This window comes from Primulina tabacum, chromosome 9 (genome assembly GCF_025594145.1).
Source record: "Primulina tabacum isolate GXHZ01 chromosome 9, ASM2559414v2, whole genome shotgun sequence".
NCBI lineage: Eukaryota > Viridiplantae > Streptophyta > Magnoliopsida > Lamiales > Gesneriaceae > Primulina > Primulina tabacum.
This window is the reverse complement of record NC_134558.1, coordinates 29,294,593-29,316,681: the sequence shown is the minus strand read 5'-3', so window position 1 is coordinate 29,316,681 and position 22,089 is coordinate 29,294,593. Positions and strand designations below refer to the sequence as shown.

Here is a 22,089-nt window from a genome sequence, read left to right as displayed (position 1 = left end):
ATTTGAATTCAAAAAACACCATTTTGGAATTCAACAACACAATTAACACATGGTTTGAGTTAGTCAAAAATGGTTGGTTTGATTATGTAAACAATGATGTTTTAATTTTTGTTTTCTTCCCTAAACTTCACCTATAAATACTCATTTATTCTTCATTTCAAAATCACACCAAAACACAAAATCCTCTCATCTACAATCATAAGTGTAGAAGTGAGATAAATGATTTAGTGTGAGATTTCTTAAAGAGTGTTTATTTTTGAAGGAATATGATTAGTGGAGAGAAAGTGAGTGTTAAAATCATAGTGTTCTGAGTGAAATATTTTGTATTCTCAATTCTCTTGTCTTCTTTGTTATTAATAAAGAAGTGATCTCCTTGAGATGTTTAAAGTGGACGTAGCCCAATCTTGGGATGAACCACTATAAATATTGATGTTTATCTTATTCATTATTGATATCACTTATGATGTTTTGCTGCGATGTTACCTTGTTTATTTTCCAGATATCCCAACATATAGAACATATTTTCATAAAATTCACCTACTTATTTTAAATCCATTAATCAAACCCTACCCTTAGGTTTAATTTATGATGTTAATTACTTAAAAATTCAAAGTCATGAATTTAAACATAAAGTATGTGAATGTGTGTTTACTAACGCTAAATCTATTGATATATCGTTCGACGTTCATCTGATGCGCAGAAAGTTTAACGTTAGAATAATAGATTAGATCTTAAAATTTGGTGTTAAGATATACTATATTTTTGTGATGAATTTTACACATAAATTCTGTCTTGATTTCATTGACATTGTATATCAGTCTATGGTCGTGCTTCCCTTTTATCAGTCGTACTGTGATTGTAATTGTAATTTTGGGGAGAGAATTTGAAACGTCTGCTTATTCGTTTTCTTAAAAAGGACTAGAAACTTTTTTTTCTCTCACATTTTCGGCCTATACATATACATATACATAAAATACTTTTGCACAATTTTTAAAATAAAACATCCAACTAGTACTTGAAAATCCAAAGGGATAATCCAAACCAGAAAACGTAACACGTTTTACCAAACCTAAAAAGCAATAAATGTTTGAAAAGTATAGCCCATACTAAATCTTTCAAAGTCTCTCAAAGCATAATAAAATGTCGTAAAAATCTTTAATGTAAAATCATACTTAAATGCGGAAAATAGAAGCGCTGGTCCTCGGGTTAGGTCGCAAATAATTATTTAAGCTTAAATTAAAATTCTCATAATTTTAGTTAGCTTAAAAACTAGGCTTTTTAATTAATTCGAAATCAGACGTTTTGAAGGCGTTTTAATTCCGAAAAATCCCAAACTTTAATATAAAATTTCTAAATTCTAAATTTAGTCTTTTTATATTATTTTAGCCCTTATGAACCACGACTCGACCCCCGTGAGCCATTTTTCAATTATTTAAGTTTAGGAAACCCTAATATGACACATAAACTTCGACCCCGAGCCATCTCTTGATTTTATCGAGTCACCCCCGAACCATAATGAACCAGACCCTTACCAACACCCTTAGGTACCCTACTGGAACTTAGGAACTCACGGAAACCACCCCTAGCCCCCAAAACCGAACCATACTTCTTGTAACTGCACTGACCGAGAATTGCATAAGGACAAGGACTCTTGTTCTAGCTTCCAGGACCCTACCAACGAACCCAACCACTGAACCAAAGTGTTGTGCACCCACTAAGGACCTTAAGGACTCGAAATGACCCAGTCCAGGCCCCCTGGACCGAGCCCACAAGCCTGCACAAAATACAGAACTTGCGTGTCCCTCCTGGGCTTCTCTCGGGTAGGAGTCCTTGCTGTCAAGGACTCCTCCCAGCCCCTTAGCTCGAGTCCTAGCATGGCTAGGACTCTTCCCTTGACTCCCTCGTGACCTTGGCTAGCCATGGACAGAAGTCATGACCAAGCCAAGCCGTAAGAACCCATAACCGAACCCCCTTGTTTCCCTTGACAGCAAGTTGCTTACAGATTGTGTCCAGGTTTGTGTGTGGTGTTTAGGTGATGTTTTAGGAGTCTTAATTCATGTAGAACAATGCTTGATCAATACCTACATCATGGCAGCCCTCAAAGCATACAAAAAACATGAATTTGGGAATCAAACCTTGCTTGAAATTTCATGATATACACAAAAACGAAAATACCAATAGGTGACACTTGTTTTTCCATGTTTTCATGCGTAAAAAAATAATATGGCGTGATGATGTTTTGAAGGAAAGAATAGGCGTGCCTTTGCGTATTTAACGCACGATTAATTGTTGACGATGGCGAAGAACAGACCAAAAACCGTGGCTTGAATTCTCCTTGAAGCTTCCATCGATTTTTATTTCAATTTTGATGATGGTGTGTGCCGTGTGGTTGGGGCGCTTTTCAGAATTGTGGGCGTGAGTTTTGTAGGGTAATAAGAGACTTAACATATAATATATACTAATTAATTACTAACAAGGCTTTAGGCCTATTAAGCCAACAATTTAGGCCCATTAGTCTTAATTAGGATTTAATTAAAATATTAAAATAGTTTTGGTAAAAATAGTTTGTGAATTAAATTGCCGGGTTGCCAAAAAAGTTCGTATTTTTGTTGAAAAAACCAACACCGATAAAATTTACGTCCCGGCGTATAAAATCACCTCAAAACCCCTTATTTTCAAAAATAAGAAAAACCATCAATCATATTTTAAATAATTAAAAATAATTATTTAATAAAAACATTTTACGTTTTTCAGCCCTCGGTCTCCGTTCTTCGATCGCAACTTGAATAATCCTTAAAAATACAGTTTTATGCGGAATAAAAATTAAATCATATTTAACATAAAATCATGCAATTAAAACAATTAATTAAAATACAAGAGAATTTAATAAATCGTATGCATGTGGTTTGCGTGGACCTTTAAATTTTCGGGACGTTGCAGAATTCTCATGTGAGCCATTTGTTAAATTGACCAGATTGGCAGTACATTGTAGGAATAAGCGTGTATTTTCATAAAATATTATTAATTATAAAATCCTTAAAATTGATATGTAACGTTTGACTTCAATTTTATGTAGCAGAAGTTAACAATCGTACTCATATCTCAAATGTTAATATATCAAAATATATAGCTAAATTAAATTAATTTTTATGCAATTGATCCTAATTTACTACGTTATATTGTTATTTTATATAATATAATAATGTTTGGTCCGGCCTTCTGGTTGAACCGATCAGATTAGAAGAACTTTTATTTTAAGGTATACATATTCGATCACGAGTGCGACATCATACCATAAATAAAGTAGTTATTATCAATGGCTTAAGTTTAATTAAAAAAATAGATAAGTTTAAAGTTCCATTTTTGTAAATATTTAAAGTATTTTTGAGTTGTCATAATAATATTTAAAAACAAGGCGAATTATAGTCTTTGATCTCAACTTTTTTTTTTAAAAAAAGACGTGCTCATTAATTGTATATATAGCTTAATAAATCAAATATAAATTTAAAATTGCCAATAAACAATTAAAACAATGAATTATATATTGTAACCTATTTAATTAATAATTCTAAGAAATCAGTGAACTGTATCAATATTTTATCGACATAAGCAACAAAATTCAACCAAGGAAACTTCTTCTTACAATAATTAATAGTGCAAATTAAATTATACAAAAAATATATATATTCTCGGATGATATAAATTAATTTCTTCATTATATACAGGGCAACAATATATGTGTATGTACCTTGAACAAGATGCAAACAATTATAATTGTGTATCTAGCAATGGGTTCTGTGTTCTTAGCATTCATAACTTGGATTTATATTTCCGATAAAATTTTCTGGAAGAAGCAGTTTCCTAGACTCGCGATGGCAAGTACTCCCTCCTCCGCCCCTTCATGGTGACTGAATCGTGACGTTGAGAGAGGTGAAAAGAAAAAGGACAGTGGAGAAACTCTTAGTTTCAATACAGTTTATCAGTATTCACTAAAAGACTTTGATCATCCCTCCTCCTCCCACGTCACCTCTTCTATCTAGAAGATAGGATATTCACTAAAAGACTTTGATCAATACAAGACTTGTACAGACCCCCTTCAGTTTTGGACTTAACAATGCCAAACTGAAACTCTTAGTTTCAATACAGTTTATCTGTTCTTAACTGATATGAAACTACTTAGCACAACCGATCTCTATAAGATCGAATATTGCAACGATATGTGTTTGTTCTCTTGTAAGCTCAATGTATAGCCTTGAGTGCTATGAATGTATATGCTAAGTGTGAGCTTTTGAAATCTTTTGAATATGAACGGAAAGCTTAGTGAAAAGATTTCAACAGAATAAAAACTTGGTAGTTCAATTTTCTATATTTTCTCAGATGTTCTTTTCGGATATTTATAGGCTTTGCTTCCAACGGTAACAATGAATACGTTTGAATCCTTCTATCCGTTGTTTGCCACGTCAATATCCTTCTGACAGTCGTACACTGTAGCATTGCTGAAATGTGGTGTTTACACTACATGTTGCAATCTGCTTTTGTACAATTGTCGGTTGATAGTTACATCCTTTAACTGAGTTTTACACAGACGATAGATTAGCTGAGAGCTCTCAACTGATTGTAGTAAAACTGATTAGTTCCAACTGATCATCAAGTCGACTACATAGTTCAGTTAGCTTAGTTCAGTTGCCTTATCTGCGCACTAATATTCAGTTAGACAACCAATAGTTTGCGTATTTTTATATCAGTTCTTTTCAGTCTTCTTGATCAGTTTGTTCAATTTTTATATGCTCGGTTTGTCAAACTTCCTAAATAAAGTTTCAAACAAATTTCCAGTTGATGATAAGAAGTAGAAGACTAAAAGATAGTGAGACCTTCGTAAGGATGAGCGATGGAGCAAGTGCTCCTTCGAATGCCATAGGGGATATTACTTATTATTAAACAATAGCTTTAATTACATTTGAGGATTGTTTTATATGTTCTTGACTTGGTTAAAAACATTTTTTCCATTTCTGTGCTTGATAAAGATGGATTTTCTTATTTATTTTCTATATATACTTGCAATATTTACAAGAATGGATGTTCAATTGGAATAGAAGAATTACAAAACGATCTTTATAACATAAAAATAAAATATATTCCTAATTAAAGATGTATACGTGAATAAATTTCAACAACAAACAAGAGAACACAATATAGTCTTAATAATACACACTTGTGGCAGGCTATACTATGTTATATTTCTCAAAGAAAAATGCACAAGTTAGTGGGAGAGAGTATGTTTGACATTTTATACATAAAATCTATTGAAACATGTGAGTACTATCTAAAAGGAAAGATGACCAAAACCCATTTCCTAGTAAAAGTGTAGCGTACACATGATCTATTGGATTTGATCCATACAGATGTGTGTGGCTTTCTAAGTGTTAGCACGTGATATGGGAAATCTTACTTCATTACCTTTACTGATGACTTCTCGAGGTATGTGTATGTGTATTTAATGAAATATGAATCTTAAGCTTTTAAAAAAGTCAAAGAATTCAGAGCCGAAGTAGAGAAACAATGAAGAAAGAGTATTAAAACACTTCGATCCGATCGAGATGAAGAATACTTAAAATGAATTTCAAGATTATTTTAAAGATAATGAGAATCTCTTACAGTGGACCCAACTTCCACACCCTAGCTCAATGGCGTGTCAGAACATCTTAATCAGACAATGATGGACATGGTTTGATCTATGATGTGATTCATTGAACTGTCACCATATTTTTGGGAATTTGCGCTTGAGACTGCGGTAATGTTGTTGAACCAAGTTCATAAAAAGACAGTGGATAAAGCTCAATATGAGATATGGATGAGAAATGCTCCCAAATATTCTTTCTTAAGAGTGTAGAGAAGTCCTACATAAGTGAAGCATGGAGTGAGAGACGAATTGGGTAGTAGAGCCAATTTGTGCTACTTTGTGGGCTATCCAAAGAATTCAGTTGGATATTACTTCTATGAGATCAATGAAACAAATGTGCTTGTTTAAAAAAATATCAAATTCTTGAAGAAAGGGTTTCTATTTGATAGAAAAGGTGAGACAATAGAAATCAAGGAGATAAGAGAAACAGACACTCCTAAAATAGTAGAATCCACACCACAACAGCAAATTGAAGAGATAAAAACTCATAGGAGATCTGAAAGGGTCTCAAGACAACCTAAAGGATGAAATTGTTTATCGAAGAACGCCAAGATGAGCTCATTTCTGAATGTGATACAAGAAAGTCAAAAAAAGCATTAATAGATGTTGATTCATCCAAATGGCTAGAACATGCAATACGAAATGGACTCCATATATTCAAAACAAATATGGTCCTTAGTATATCAATGTGAGGGAACTGTTCCAAAAGGAAGAAATGGATTTACAAAAAGAACTCGGGTCAGATGGAAAGGTAATGATCTTCAAATCAAGATTGGTAGCAAAATGATATACTCAAAGGCAAGATATTGACTATGAGAAAACCTTTTCTCCAGTGGCAATGTTCAAGTCCATTAGGATACTGCTAGCCATAATAACATGGTACGACTATGAAATATGACAGCTGAATGTGATGTAAACATTCCTTAATGGTGACAATAAATAAAATATTTATATGTCTCAACCTGAAGGATTTACATTAATAGGAAGTGAGCATAAAGTATGCAAACTTATGAGATCCGTCTATGGATTCAAACATACATCGAGAAATTGGAACTCATATTTGACAACACTATCAAAGAGTCTGACTTTGTTAAAAACCTTATGGAACCTTGTGTATATTATAAGGTTATTGAGAGTACAGTGACATTCTTAGTACTTTATGTTGATGACATGCTACTAATTGGAAATGATGTAGGGCTATTGCAATCAACTAAAGTATGTTTAGCTAGTAAATTCTCTATGAAGGATATGATTGAAACATCCTATGAAATAGGAATACAGATATGTAGGGATATATCAAAGGGATGATAGTGCTCACCAATCCAATTATATCGATACCATACTGAGGAGATTATTTATGGAGGAGTCCAAGAAAATATATCTCTCAATGTATCATGGTGTGATTCTATCTAATTCTATGTGCCATAATAGTGATGAGGAGATCGAAACCATTACTCACATTCCATATGCATCTGTCATTAGCAGAATTATGTATGATATGATATCTACTCAATATGATATTGCATTTTCACTAAGTGTTGCAAGCAAATATCAGTCGAATCCCAGTCCATTGCATTGAAAAGACGTGAAGTATATTCTTAAGTACTTAATAAGAACTTAGAATTTGTTCATGGTTTGCGGTAGTCGAGAAATAAAATTGTAAGTCTATAATAATTCTATATTTCAATGAGATGTGGATGATTCAAAATCAACATCTGGATTTTTATTCAGCTCAATGGTGGTGATGTCTCTTGAAAGAGTTCCAAGCAAGACACCACAGCGGATTCAATCACTGAGGCGGAATACATAACTGCATCAACTACAACAAAAGAGGCTGTTTGCTTGATGAATTTCGTTCAAGAGTTAGGTTTCATTCCTCAAGGAGTTAATCAAATCCCAATATGATGTGACAACATCGGTGCCGTTGTACAGGCAAAGGAACTGAGGTCTCATCATCAATACAAGAATATATTGAGAAAGTTCCACATAATCCGAAAGATTGTGGAAAGAGGATGCATATCAGTAGAGAGAGTTGTCTCTGCAAATAACGTTGCTGATCCAATGACAAAGACTCTGCCAGGACCATTGTTTCAGAAGCATCATGAAGCAATGTGTTTGAGATCTATGAGTAGTTGGCTATAGGATAATAGGAGATTGTTAGAGTAGGTGCCCAGCGAGCCAACTTCTAACTTGTGCTTTATTGAATTTTATCTAAAAAAATCTTTATTTTAATAATATTTTACAATTTTAACCAGTTATGAAATTTAATTTCATGCAAGCTTCATAGATAAGTACTTGAATATACAATAGGTACCATGCGGTCTGACTCTCAACATAAGATCATAAAACTTATTAGGAAGCGAGTTGTTTATTCTAAACTAGTTTCTAGTCGATTCAACCACTTAAAATAAGGATAAATATCGCTCGAGCTTGAGACTAGAATAAGTTATGTAAACATCATGTCCATTCACACATACAGGTGATCATTTCATAATGCATTGAGCAACCCTCTTTTGGACTTTCCAATTGTTTATCACTCGTCGAATGGAAAAGTCCGCAGTTATGATTGTATACCATTATGTCTTTGACCCGAGATAACACGGAGGCTTTATGTACTAGCATGCACTTTGATTCGTTTATCGATTCTATTGACGGTCATCGGGTGGCGAGGTTGGTGTAACTTTGAATGCATTGTAGTCGGAGATTTACCACTTTCCCACAAGTGAAGATATATCCAATGTGATTTGATGAGTTAATAGTGCAAAGAATCTCTTCTCAGAAAAAACTTGTGCATTTTGAAAAAGGGTTTTCTCAGTTGCACATACAATGTCACTATTATTACTCGAAGATACATCACATAATTATCGAATTCATTTGAAATTCTCGATTTACCAATGGTTGCAGATTCAATCGGGATATATGAATTGAAGAGACCGTACTATACGTAACCATAACTTAAGGTTCTTGCAGGCACTATCACTGATACCTATAGGATCATGGGGGGATGCTACTATACGCTTTTACTATGATCCAATGGATGCAATAAGACTTGAGTTCTGAAGTCTTGATCGAGGGGTTCATGAAAAGAAATGGACTTATTAGGGTAAGCCCGAAAAAGAACAAATGTTGTTCTGAATAACATGAAGTTGTGAACCTACGACTAGCTGTATCTCTAAATTATTGAGGGTTAAGATAGTCAAATTCAAGAAGTTGAATTTGGTTACTGTAGTTTGATGGAGATAAAACAGATTGTTTAGAAAAGAGTTTATAAGTTGATTCCACGTAATGAAAGTTGTGAAATTTTGGTTAACTGCTATTTAAGTGAGTAGAGTGGAACTGTTTGTTTTAGTAAAGGACTTCACAAAATTGACAACTGCAAAAAATGGATCAGTGAAAATTTTGTTTTAGATATTTCATTATGTGAACGAGATTTGTACCATCGATACATCGACGCTACCTGATTATCGATCAAGATTATAATGAGTTCATAATTATTTATTTATTAAATTTAGAATATATTAATTAAATAACAAATTAGTAGTAATGACTACCATGTGCAAAATTCTCATGGAACATTCGAGAATAGTCTAGAATAAATACATAAATTAATAATTAATTGAGTAATTAAATAAAAGTTATTTAATTAAAGCATAAATAAATAAATATATATATGTGTGTGTATTATATTATCAAAAGTTGATAATAATTTAATTATGCATGGTATTTTCAAGAGTGAGAAATACATACATTAGAGTTTTTTAATAATAGAAATACAATATCTAGATTCAAGAAGAGTCCTGATTAGATCAAAAACTAAAATTTATCAATATTTCATTATGGATAATATGAAATAACATAACTTTTGCACACAAGTTTCTTTCCACCAAAAATTTTCTCTCTCTCACTCACATAAAAAATCGACCACCTCCTTCTAGGGATTCAGCCGACCACCACCTTCCAGCACATCACAGTCATGCTGCCGTCGATTCCTGCCTTTGAAGATTGTCGAAATTCTAAATTCTGACGATCTATTTTGGACGCAAATTTTGTTTAGATCTCTAGTGTGATCTATACGAGGAATTCAGTTTCTGATCGTTGACCTAATTCAGGAGATTGAAGAGGTGGCTTATTCCAGTAAATCGTTCCTAGGAATTTACAAAAAGGATTAACTTCACTAATCTCGGACTGGTTTGGTGTCCAACATCTTAGACACAAAATTAAATCAAATATGAATGCCTTATAAATGGTTTAAATCATATGATGTCCAAGGGAGTTTTGATTTTCAAAACACAAAAGTTTAAACTTACGCTGCTACTTGGGTGCGAGAAAATAGTACACCAACATACTCTTCTCATGCTCTATCGTATTGTAAGGTGGTGAGGAAATTATGGATAGAAAATGAAGTCTGACATAATTTGAAGAAAAAAAAATACCATGTTTCGAAGGAGGTATGTTTCGGGTCATGGAATTCGCCAGAAAATCTCACGTGGAAGAATTCTTTTGTCGTATGTGGATGGTTTGAGGGGAAATGTGTCGAAGGGTACATAATAGGCATAATCGTAACAATCTAGCTTCATCTAACAAAGTGGCTGGATTCTAGGATGGATACCGATAAACGAAAACGGACATCATGAGATCGAGTTCTAATTCTTTTTGGCTTCTCTGTCTAAATGGAAAGTCTCATAGCTAGTCACCTTCACCTTGATGTGGATGCTAGTGTTCCAGAGTTGGGTGATTTATGTGGTGAACTCTTGAGGGTCAAATAGTGGCAACATTTGGTCGTGCACTCCCGAAGCCAGATTCTATTGTCTATGGAGAACTATTAGCTATTAGAGAAGGGCTTTCAGATTCTTCGCAAAAAAAAGTTCCATCAAGTGGTAATATCAACTGATTCACTCTTGGCAGTACAAGTAGTTATAAAGCTGTCAGGATCAGGGAAAGGTTTAGAGGATGGTGAATAAACTCTTTAACAAATAGTCGTTTTTAAAATTTTTTTTCAAATATTTTTAGGTGGTTAAAACTTTTCTTGAATGGTTAGAAATGTGAACCACTTAAAAAGTGCGGAAGGGGGTTCAGAATTTCTAATGATAGCTACAACCGTTTAGCTATCATGTTTAACAAGAAACGGTTCAAAATATAAGAGCTTGCACAAAGTAAAGACACATGATTTTGTGGATGTTCGGAGATAAAACTCCTACGTTACTCTTTCTTCCTCTTCAGGAAGGATTCCACTAATAGACTTTGGCTTTACAAACTATTGCAACAGCTCACTCCAATCAGGACTTATCACAATACCTGTTTTGGAACTCTTATTATTCACTTTACACTTCTAGATATTTAAGAACCCTCGCTTCACCAGACCACACACTAAATCAAATAACCAAAGGTTACTGATGTAAAGAAATAATATGTTTTGAGTAGCACAAAATTGATCTTTGAATGATCAGATATATTTCTGATGAGTGCGTGCTTGATGAGCGATGAAGTATGAAACTTTAAGTGATCTCAAAATCTTCAAGTATGCAAGCTTAGTGATGAGGCAATAGTGCGGTTGAAAAGCTTGTATATATTAATTGATCGATGTCCTTATGCATTCTTCAACTCTTCTTTTTATAGGCTATCATTCCAACGGTCGAAAAAGGATGTGTAATGTAAACATGTAGCATTGAAATGATGTGTCACTATCAGCTGCAAAAATATTTAATGTTCTCTTTACTTGCGTATCGCTCGATATCCTTTTTATAGTAACTGTTAGCTCCATCAGAACTTGTAGAATATTTGAGCAATCTTTCTATTCTGGGATAGTGTTGTGAATGAAGATATTTGTCGGTGCTGGTACAAGACATAGTTGACTTGTAACAGTGCAAAACTATTGAATGTCCTGAGTCGGTCATTAAGAGTTCAATAAATAGCTTGTTGTAGTGAGAGAATTTTCTTCATTAAGAGTTCAATAAATAGCTTCTTAAATGAAGCGGTTCAAGTCTTTGAACAGCCGATTGGAAATGTAATGTTTCGCTTATTTTTAAAAGTGCGGAAATATTTTTTTTTAAAGCTCGCATTTAAAAATAACATTTAAAATAAATCGTAATAATTTGACAGTAAAAATTACCAAACTCACCCATAATTATACGAAAATATAAACTAATAAAAATCTTAAAATCATCAACGTATTAAAATATTCATCTCATCTCAATCTCATAAATTGTAATGCGGAAAACATGTGGTCCTCGGGTCGTGTCACCGCACCAGATCTGCCTACTCAGAGTTCGGCATCTCCAGTCTCCACAGCATTTAGCTCACCTGCATCACACATGCCTAGTGAGTCTAAAGACTCAACACGCCTGTACCAGGAATAACAAGTACATATACATAGCACACAGCAGTGAAAAATATCATACTCAACATATCTTTCATGAACTTAAAAGCATAACGTAAACGTGTTGTGTAAAATCGTATCGTCTCAAAGCATGTCATCTCATGTCATCATATATGTAAACGTGTTGTGTAAAATCGTATCGTGTTAAAACATGTCATGTCATCATATACGTAAACATTTTCTTTTAATTGAATTCAGTTCATTAGTTATGACTTTCGTATCAGCTCTATCGATGGATCCATCTACGTATAACCATAGTACTGGACGGCGGGGACACCAGCGACACTCTCACCCGTCAACATGGCCTTGGCCTATCATATCATCATATCATGTCAATGGAAATACGATCGTCGGACTCCCTCTGGGGCCTTCTCCCGTAAACGGGCTCCCTATGGGGCCTTTTTCCTCACGATATCTCCAATCATATCATCGTATACATATACATCGTCAGTCACAACCAACTCCCATCCTTCAAAAACATAATCATATTCACCACTTAATAAAAATATGCATATACGTAATTTTTCCTTTAAACCAAACATGCAATGTATATTTTCTTAAAACCTTAAAAATCGTGAATCATGATGCGTGAATATTTAAAATATCATGAATTTGTGCTCATGGCGCTGCCTTGACCAAAATCTCACCCCGGGTGCAAAATGACCATTTTGCCCCTCGAACCCAAAAATTATCGTTTAACCCCTGGACCTCTAATTTCACGTTTTTGACATTTTCTTAATTCCATTGACTCTAACATGTCCCAAATAATTATTTAAGCCTACATGAGTTTTTCCATATTTTTATTTGGCTTAAATCGATGACTTTTAAATTAATCTTTAACTATAACATATTAATGCGTTTTAATTCCGATTTAAACCAAACCTTAACATAAAATTCCCAATTTAAAAACTTAGACTTCCAATAATTATTTGAGCTTAAATATAATTCTCCATAATTTTATTAAGCTTAAATCTAGGCGTTTCAATTAATTCTTTAATTAATGCTTCGTATGACGATTAAATCCCGGATAAATCCAAAACTCATCATTTTGATTCGAAACTTACCAAACTCCTAAAAATGTCCCAAAACATATTTAAAAGCTTCCTAGAAGTAAAATCGAGCTCATTTCATAACTTAACCGAATTGTTTTAAAACTTGGACCGGAGTCTCGGTTTTAACCCGAATCGAACTGAAACTTAACCAAAACTTTCCCAACTTTTTACCATATCTTACAAACACTTAAAATTTCTAAAACCCAACAATTCCAGCCCCTAAACTCACAAGACCAACTTCTTACAGCTGCTGGAAAGTTTCTGGAAAATTGCAACTTCCTTACCCCAAACCCGAAATGACACCAAGCAATGTTTATACCGATTCTAGCCAAAAGCGGACATGTCCAACACCTAACCAGCTATTTTGGAACCAAGACCGAACTCAAGAGGCACCACTTGAACCATCTTAGAAGACCTACTGCCCCCAAGCAACTAACCACACCATTACACCCGAAACCCCTCAACAAACCAACCGATCCACCCCCAACCTATCCCTTCGATCGACTACTGAACCAAGGACAGCAGCTCATGGCTCCCTCCTAGACCTGTCACGGACCCAAGTGGTTCAGTTTCTTTGCCAGGATCGAACCATGCATAGCTGCGCTACAAATCTCTCGATCCATTCGACATATACACGCAAATGCCAAACCAACGGCCCCTCTGCCTAACCAAGCCTCGATGCAACCTTCAGCCTCCTTACCTCTTACCACTCGACACCTACAGACCCTTATCAACCAAAATAGCAGGCCCCTTACACAAATCACCAAAAGCGTGAGAGTTGAAATAAAAAGAATGCATGTTGTACTCCAAAACCGAAAAAACTTCAAGCTATGCTTTGGATCGAGAAATCCTTAGACAAATGCACAAGGCACCGGAGGAATTTTCTTTGAAAGATCAAGCTTGGCCGAAGCTTCCATGGAGTTTTCTGTTGGAAGACCGAGAGAATTCTGAATGGGAGGGGTGAGTGTCGGTTGTGGGAGTGATGATGGTAGATATAATGGGTCCTTATGTATTAATTAACTATTTAATTAATACATAATGAGTCCTAAATTGCTAATTAAGAGTTTAAAAAGAATTTTAAGTTCAATAATCTTAAAAAGTAGGCCCATTAAATCCAAACATACTCTCGTAAAATATTTCATGTCGGAAAGATTTTGAAAATATTAGCCGAACCCTCAAAAAGTCCCCCGATTTGATAAAATTTACGTACCGGTTAAAATAAAATAATGTGGGTCAAAATACCCAATAAAATCTCATTTCTTGAAAAATACCTTTAAAACACCTTATATTAATTAATAAAAATTAATCATGTAATAAAATATTTTTTCCTGAAAATTCTCCGGTCTTCGTTCCTCGTTCGAGCGCGAAATGAAACTTAAAAATCTTTATTAAACGAACCTTTAAAATTTCATGAATTAAATTCTACCACGCATGAATTATGCATAAAAATATATAAACACAAATTAACGAAATAAAAATGCATTTAAAACTTTAAAACAATTTAATAAAATACCAAAGAAATTTAATAACTTGGATGCATGTGGTTCACGTGAACCTTCAAATTTTTCGGGACATTACAGGAAAACTCTCAACAGTTGAAACTCTTCAAGATGGTGAGATGCTATAGGCGGTTGAGCTCCTAACAGTTTGAAGTGTTCCTGTTAAACAAGATAAATTGCGGCGGTTTTCTGAAACAGTTAGATGCTGTTTGATTTTTTCCATCACCAAAACTTAAAGATAATACCAATAATTTAACAAGAGCCAAAGGATGATTTGAGCTATGTTGGCAAATACGCTTAAGAAGTTAAAAGATTTATTATTTGATTTATATATAGTCTATTTTTTCCATGTTGAGACATCAGCTACAACCATGGCCCATTCTCTAGCAAAATGAACTTGTTCTTCCCGTGTACCATTTTGCAGGGTGCCTGAGAATTTTTCTTATTGACAGGTGGTCCATAATGGAACGAAAGATATCAAATCCTATTAATAAATGCTTCAAATTTTCCTATAAAAAATAAAAATAAAAGTTCACTAATTATGTAATGCCCGAGATTTTATTCTGTTAATCTGAGATTATTGATTATGACTTGATGTAATTACGGAAGGACCACTCCGAGGCACGAATTGAGATAGCATGTGATATTGTGTTGTGCGAGGACAGAAGGTCTCGCGCATATGCGCGAAACGAGCCGTGCATATGCGCGAGCGAGGCAGAAGACCTCGCGCATATGCGCGAGTAGGTGAAAAAGCCAAGTGCCGAGACAGTAGGTCTCGCGCATATGCGCGGGGACAAGGCGCCCATATGCGCGAGCTGATGAATCCAGAATTGTCGAGACAGAGAGTTTCGCGCATCTGCGCCGGTGATAGTCGCGCATATGCGCGAGACATGCAGAGTGTATATTGAGCCACATGTCTTTGCCATGCAAGTGAATATGTAAACTTTTCATTCCTTCATAATTCAGACTTTCAGAAGCAAGGAAACGAGGAAAACATCTTCAGAATCCTCCAATTCTCCATAGCATAGAATTTTGATTTTGTGCGAGATCCGTCTGTCAGAATTTTAATCCGAGAATAGTTCCGTGCTCCTTTCCTCAAAGGCTTCAAAAGTATGTAAGTTTGATCTCTTTTTATCATGGTTTGAAAATATATTGTTTGGGGAATCATGATTTGATATATATTGTGTGTTCCCGAGATTGTGATAATCGTATAACCGAAATCGGATCGAAGAACGGATACCGTATGAAATTGTTATCATTTTCCAGATTTGATTTGATTGAGAATATACAGATTTGGTATTGGAATTGTGTTTATTGATCGATTATGAGTTGTTGAGATTGGTATCTGTTGATATTGTATTGTCGGTATCTCGAGATTGTGCTGTTATGTCGTCAAAACAGAATTATATTGAGATTGATCAATTCATGTCTTGAATTGAGTTGTATATTGATGTTGTACTTCTCGAATGTCATTCCAGATTGGTATTGAAGATTTCAAAGACAGAACAAAGCCAAACCCCGAGAAAAGAAAGGTATAAATCAATGTTAAACCGGGAAGATACGACTCGAGTCAGAGATAGCTTGAGTTTCCCAAAACCACATACTTTATTGTAATTGCTTTGATGTTTGCAATGCATTAAATTGATATGCTTAGTCTATTGATTTATAGCAAAGCATGAGTAAGAGTCTTTGGCAGAGGTGTCAAGTCTTGGGCAGAAGTGCCAAGTCACTGGACATTTGGTTTATATCGATATTGCTTAGGAGTAGATCGACTCCTATTGTAGAAATTCGATATAGAAGGCCAAAGTCTGAGAATAAGAACGTACAACCATCTAGCTGAGAAGAGTAGGTGGGAGACTGTTGCGTTCTTAATCGAACCGGGATCCCTAGATAAGAGTCGAGTCAGAGATTAAGAGTCAAAGAGTTTGATTTACAGTTTTATATCGATTCATGTTTTTCAGATTATGATACATGCTATTGATAACTGTTCTATGCTTTTATATATGTTTATATGAAATGCACATACGTTGTTTATACTGGGAATATATTTCTCACCGGAGTTATCCGGCTGTTGTTGTGTTTGTATGTGTGCATGACAACAGGTGAGATAGGATCATGGTCGAGAAGAGGATAGAAGATCGAGATTAGAGTGGAGATTCGGATCTAGATGTAGAACTGATTTTCAACACTTGATATGTAGTTGTTGAACCCTAGTTTGTTATGATTTTCTTTTGTACAAGACTTGTACTTGGATCTTGTTGTAGATATTAAACTTGATCTTATAATTTGAATGAGATGAGACCTTAATTTATTATAGATTTTGTATACTTGTTTATATAGTGTTCAACATTTAAAAAAAAAATTTATGACCCAGTTTATTTAATTATTTCCTAATTAATCCTAATGATGATTAAGAAGATGAGTTAGCGTCCGGGTCCCCACAAACTAATTATTCAAAATTATAGCAAAAATATTCTAGTTAATATGTTAATATAAAAGGATACGTGGTGGAAAGATTTGTGTACATTGAATAAGATGGAAGTGATTGCCATTGTGTTGATTGTTCGGGGTTATCTATATATTTTTTTAATTCAATCTTATCTTTATTTATATTTTTATTTTTTAAAATAATTATATACTCTTAATAAAACATATAGAAACATAATTAATTATTCAACTATATTCCATACAAAATGGGGCGCTAGTTTAAAGTATTTTTGGGCTAGATATCAAATAACATAAAATAATTTTTAAAAATTAGATGAACATGGTACTCTTTGATCTCAAGAAGCACTAGCACATTGTTACTTGTCGACACATCTAACAGAGGAAAAGGAGTTATATATAATCTTTTAAAATATATATATATATATATATATATATATATATATATATATTTCAATAAATTAAGGATAAAGTGAAGTAGCCAATAAATATATATATATATATATATATATATATATATATTATTTCAATAAATTAAGGATAAAGTGAAGTAGCCAATAAACAATAACATCGAATTATATATTGTAACTTGTCTCATAATAATAATAATACTTTCAGAAGCCGGTGAAGTATATCAACATTTTATGGACATAAACATCAAAAGTCAACCAAGGAAACTTCTTCTTACATTAATTAATAATTCAAATTAAATTATGCAAAAAAAATTATCGGCTGACAAATTGAATTCTTCATTATATACAGGGTTTGTGGCAAATATATGAGTACATTGAACATGAAAACAAGTCATGTAATTGCGTATGTTGGTACAGCTTTTGCGTTCGCAGCAGGCCTAGCTTGCTTTTTTACTATTGTATATATTCATGAATGCAAGAAGGTTAGACCGGCAGCGACAGCGAGAAGAATTCCCTCCTCCGCCCCTCCATCGTGGCTGAATCGTGACGTTGAGAGAGGTGACAAGACAAAGGGCCGTGGAGTAAATAATGGTGGCATGGTTATTTTAGGAACGGGTGCTGCTGCGGCAACTGGAGTTGCTGTTCTCAGTAGTGGTGATGAAGTTGGTGGAAGTGGAGGGGGAGGCGGAGGTGGTGGGAAAAATGATGTCGGCGATGATGGTGATGGAGGGGGGTCAGGTTGTGGAGGCTGTGGTGGTTGTGGAGGATGTGGCGGAGATTGAGATGATGGCCTAACTCGGGAAGAGATCTGGTGATAAGTAAATATATGCATGATCGTATTTTAATTTTCAGTTGAAATTCATCACTCAAATCAAAGTTCTGATTCAAATCAGATCCATCAATATTCCAATCGCAACCACAAAGAATTAGAAGTCAACAGAATGTTAAAGTTTTCATTATTACTGTGAGATATAGGGTATATTTTGTTTGACAATAAAACATGTAAAACAGTGTATGACCGTAAATTTGTATTTATCAGAATTAAGTGTTATGTGAAATGTTACAATATTTTAGATAACATGCATCAAAATTTATAAGTTTATACCACAAATTAACTTTAATTAAATACAATAGAACATAATAAATTTTGCACAAGTAGGGCAAAAAAATCACTAGAACACCAACGAGTTTACACAAAAACTACCACATGTGATTTTAATTATAAACCAATTTTCTCAACATGTTGAGAAAATCAAATACTTTCTAAAACAAAGAACAACATTAAAATAGTATATAAGGAAGCAAAACACGATACCAAAACTGGAGCAACAAAAACAAATCTTCGGCCAACTCCTTCACAGTTGTTATCTGCATATGTCTTCAACAATCACGGCAACACATGGATTCAACACTCTTCTATCATCGGCAAACTTGTAGATTGTTTTCTTTAAAGTTTATGGCGTGCAAAGGTGCAAGAATATGTATATGCTTCTGATCACATTTTTTGCATGAGATGAATCATCTTATTTATAGCCCTAAAGTTTATCAACAAGGAAACCTACACTATACGGGAAGTAAGAGTTTTATTAGAAATAAACTTTTTTTAAACAAATATATATATATATATATATATATATATATATATATATATATATATATAAACTGAGTTTTTGCATAAAATAGTAAGTTCCAGCTAAAATGACAATTATAAAAAAAGAAAGATATATCATTAATCTTGAAATATGTGTACTGCAATAAATGATTGAAATCATTTATTTTTTTGCAATTTTTATTGATATATTTTTTATACAAAAACTTCCCTATTTTCTTTTAAAAAAATTCAAATGAGAATTGAAGATATTTGAAAACATAAACTTCAAGTATTGTTTGCATTGATTATATCAATTCGTTCAAATTTGAATTTAATTTATTTTTATATCAATTCAAATGAAATTTATGAATTATATGTTTTTTTTTTAATTTTCTTTATTCAAATTAAAACTGATTTACATTGAAAACATAAACTACTTTTAAAATTTTACATTTATTATATCAATTCATTTAATTTGAGATATGGTTTTGTGTTAATACAGTATATTTAGTTGTTATTATAAACTATATAAATAATCTCGTCTGATTTCTGCATTCACGTTCAGACAATCAATTTTCGATCAGAATAAAAATAAAAAATGAATGCAATGTTCAATTTCACTCTTGAGATAAATCATTCAAAAATTTATTTGGCTCTTGAACACTGATTATCTATATAGAAAATAAATACACAATTAAATGTGAATTTTTTTCAATTTATTTTTTAAAATTCAAATTTAAATTTGACGTTCTTTCAAAATATAAACTATGTTTAAGTATCTGCATTGATTATATCATTCTATTTAGTTTTGATTATGATTATAAGTCATGTGTTACTCTTATATATTTTATGTTTACTCTCACTATCACTCTAAATAAAATATAAAAACTTTATGTAATTTTAACGTTTTCAACTTTTTAAAAGAGTGTCTGTAAACTGCTATTATTATTATTATTATTATTATTATGTAACTTGATAGAAATTTAAAATATTTATCTTAATAAAAATTTAATTTAAATATTTTTACCATGTCCAAAAAATAATTATATTTTTGAACAAAATTTATTCATCTAATAAATGACAAAAAATTTGAATTTTTTAAAAATGTTTATTTATTGTTTAAAATTTTGATAACCAAATTTTTATATGATTTTTTAAATATTTTTTCTATTCTTATTTTTAATAGCAGTTTCACTTAACTATGATAAATAAGTCAATTTAACGACAAATATTGTTATCATCATTTAAATGTTATATCAAATGAAATAAATATTTTGATATAATTTTTTTATAATAATTTTTAAATTTTTAATATATTCATAATATTATATCAATAATTTTAAATAATTACTCAAACAATAATACTTACTAATTTAATAATTAATTATATAAAATAACAATCCGTGCATCGCACGGGTGAAATATTAGTATCATTAAAAATTCAGAGTAAACAAAAATATATCAGGGAAGCAAAAACTTTTATCAATAAAATCAGGGAGAAACTAACATACAGACACATCAAAACATTAAAAGAGAAAGCAAACAAAACAAGGTTCAAAACATAAAAGCTATCAGATAAAAAATATAATTTGATCCTTTCAATTCGCAGTCCCTTCATCAGCATCTTCACCACCCTTGTTGCCCAATGATCCAGCAGCATCAGCATCAGCTTGGGTTTGAGTTTCATCTCCTCCCCCTTTCTGTCCAGAATGGACAGCTACCTCATGAGCCAGCTGATAGTCAGCCACAAAATTCTCATAATAGACCAGATTAGCTTTGGCCTGAATTATTTTGGCCAGTGCATGGTCTATCTAGGCTTGGATGGCAGTCGCTGAGAGCATTACATATCCCTTAGATCTGGTAGTATCGTGATTGCTTTGAGGGATGTAATCCGTAGAAGGAGAAGTATGAGAATCAGACCATGGAAGCTCAATCTTCCGATTACCCTTGAAGAAGGCCGAAGAAATTTTAAATCTATCACTGGTGTCAGAGAGTTTCTTATCAATGTCTCAAACAAATCTTTGAGATATAAGCATTCCATAGATCAGTGAAGGCAACGGGAGCTTTGATGCTTTGATGCCTCCTTCAGCATATTGCAGTACAATCCTCGCTTGAACCAACCCCTGGCCGAGCCCTGGCCCCAAGCCGTGACTCCCCAGCCCTCTCAATAAGGAACCCGATCACCCCAAACCCCATGATAGCAAACTGTTTCCAGCAAGCTTATATCCTGCGGTTTTGTGGTTTAGGCGTGAGTGTGTAGCTCTAAAACAGGTATGAACCTCTCTTGATCTTACTGATATCATGGCAGCCCCTTAACCAAGTAATATACAAGTTATTTGAAACCAAAAATCATGTTTTAACATCACCCATGCATGAGAAACGAACTTTAAACAAGTGCTCCATGTTTATTCATACAAAATAATTTTAAATATTTACTATGGTGTGAAAGACGAGAAAAGGAAGAATTATGGCGTGCCTTTGCGTTTTATACGCACGAAATAACGTTGACGACGAAGAACGGATCGAAACCTTGGCTAGCTTTTCCTTGAAACCTTTGAGAAACCCTTCAATATGCTGTGTATGTGTGTCGTGTGTTTTGTCTTTGTTTGGGAGAGAATTTCAGAATTTTTAAAAGGGTAGGAGGCGTGTACAATGGTGTAGGGTTTTGGGTGATTAACACTTTAAATACTAATTAAATACCATCAAGGCTTTTAGGCCTATTAAGCCTCTAAATTAAGCCCATTAGTCTTAATTAGGATTTAATAAAATATTATCAAAGTTTTTGTTTAAATAAATTTGTGAATTTATTAGCCGGGTTGCCAAAAAGCTCGCATTTTTATTGAAAAACAAACACCGATAAAATTTACGTCCCGGCGTATAAAATCACCTCAAAACCCCATATTTTCAAAAATAAGAAAAAGTAACACTCATATTTTAAATAATTAAAAACAATTATTTAATAAAAACATTTTCTATTTTTCAGCCATCGGTCTCCGTTTCTTCGATCGCAACTCGAATAACCTTTAAAAATAT

The 22,089-nt window shown here is 33.3% G+C and overlaps 1 long non-coding RNA gene across 1 annotated transcript; it reads left to right on the top strand.

Annotated features, from left to right (window-relative positions):
• Positions 1 to 3,733: 3,733 nt before the first annotated feature.
• LOC142556832 (uncharacterized) lies at positions 3,734 to 18,543 on the top strand. Its single transcript, XR_012822687.1, has 2 exons — positions 3,734 to 3,930; positions 18,024 to 18,543. It is a non-coding gene; the product is annotated as an uncharacterized LOC142556832 (long non-coding RNA).
• The last annotated feature ends 3,546 nt before the right edge of the window (positions 18,544 to 22,089 follow it).